The sequence below is a fragment of the Sarcophilus harrisii genome, chromosome 3 (genome assembly GCF_902635505.1).
Source record: "Sarcophilus harrisii chromosome 3, mSarHar1.11, whole genome shotgun sequence".
Lineage (NCBI taxonomy): Eukaryota > Metazoa > Chordata > Mammalia > Dasyuromorphia > Dasyuridae > Sarcophilus > Sarcophilus harrisii.
In genome coordinates, this window is record NC_045428.1 from 445142281 (window position 1) to 445144002 (window position 1722).

Consider the following 1722-nt stretch of genomic DNA (forward strand, 5'->3'; position numbering starts at 1 on the left):
AAGAGCCTTTCCCAATTTTCCTCAGTTTGAATTAAAAAAAAATTTTTTTACTTATCTGTGAATATGGTAGTTCCCCCCTTCCTTTGAATGTAAGTTCTTTGAGGACAGCATCTGCGTTGGTTTTGTTTCCCAATCTTTAGCATATAGTTTTTAACAAACATTTGCTGATTTAATTGATTTGACTATTCAAGCTAATACTTTGTCTCCCTTTACTCCCAGACTTATAGTTACTTGACTAGCAGTCCTCTATCTCATCACTCCCAACTCAAAATCCTGCCACCTAACTGACTCCATTATTCTACTGAAATTACTTTCTCAGGTAATCAAAGTCCTCAGCTCAGTCCTCATCATCTGTGAATTTTCTGCAGCATTTACACTTCACCACTGCCATCCCCCACTCCCTATATTTGTTCATTCTTTGGATCCCATCTTCTCCCCATCCACCTCCCCTCCTCCCCTATCTGATTGTTCCTTCTCTCCTATTCATAATTTCCATGGTTTCCTCTCCCTACGAATTGTTGTTCAGTCATTTCAATCTATTGTACAAGTTAGTGGGTACCTACTATGTGTCAATGATATGGTAGTGATTGCCGGTTACCTGGCCTGGGAGGTAGCTAAATGCAGTCCAGACCCCAAAGTCTCTGGGAGAGAGAGAGCGCCCTTGGGGATGAGATGCAGGAATGCTATTTCTCTGCCTTTGGATTATCTTATCAAAATTTGCATTTTATGGCCAGAATGTGGCCTGGAATGAGATGCCTAACCTAACCACTCCCTAACTCCATCAGTGACATGAAGCATCTGGTTTTCTCCCACATTTTCCTAGAAAAAGTACCTATTTGGGGGCAACTGGTTGGTGCAGTGGATAGAGCACCAGTCCTGAAGTCAGGAGTTCAAATGTGGCCTCAGACACTTAACACTTAACTGTGTGACCCTAGGCACGTCACTTAACTCTGCCAAAAAAAAAAAAAAAAAAAAATACTTATTTGTCCCTGCATTTTTCAGTATTTCCATTTTGGAACTTAGGTTCAGACTTTATCAATAGTGTTATAATAATAAAATCTTTGCCTCTTGATTTGAAGATGTTCTGAGCCTACAAATTCTTCTGAGACACCTGCACAGGTGTGAACCCCCCCACCCTAGTATTTGTAGGGTACAACTACCTGCCCCTTAAGAGTGGATGTTATTTTTTTTTTAATCTTTGTAACCCTGGTAACTAATGCATAGTAACCTTAATAATTATATAATCAATGCTAATTGAGTAGAACTGAACCCTCTTATCTCATAAGAGAAAATAAAAGTAAGCAGCCCGGTTTATTCAAACTGAACCAAATGGATTTAGATCTTCAGTACTAGCAACTCTGAAACCAATTACTAAAAATTAGTCTTTAAATTTAATTAAAAAAAAAAAAACTTGCTGAAATATTTTTTTATCCGACAGTGGCTGTGGACATATTGATGTCCTGGATAATTCTAAGGTCCATGAAGTCTGTAGAATGGAACAGTCTCATGTAGAATACTAGTTGATCTACATTATTAATAATGAATAGGTAGTATTTGTACAGCACTTATTACATGCCAGGTTCTATGCTCTTTATAAATGTTTATCACATTTGATTCTCACAACAATCCTACATGGTAAATTTTGTTCTTAATCACCATTTTACAGATGAGGAAACAGGCCAGCAGGTTCAGTGACTTTCCCAAGGTCACACAGCTAGGAAG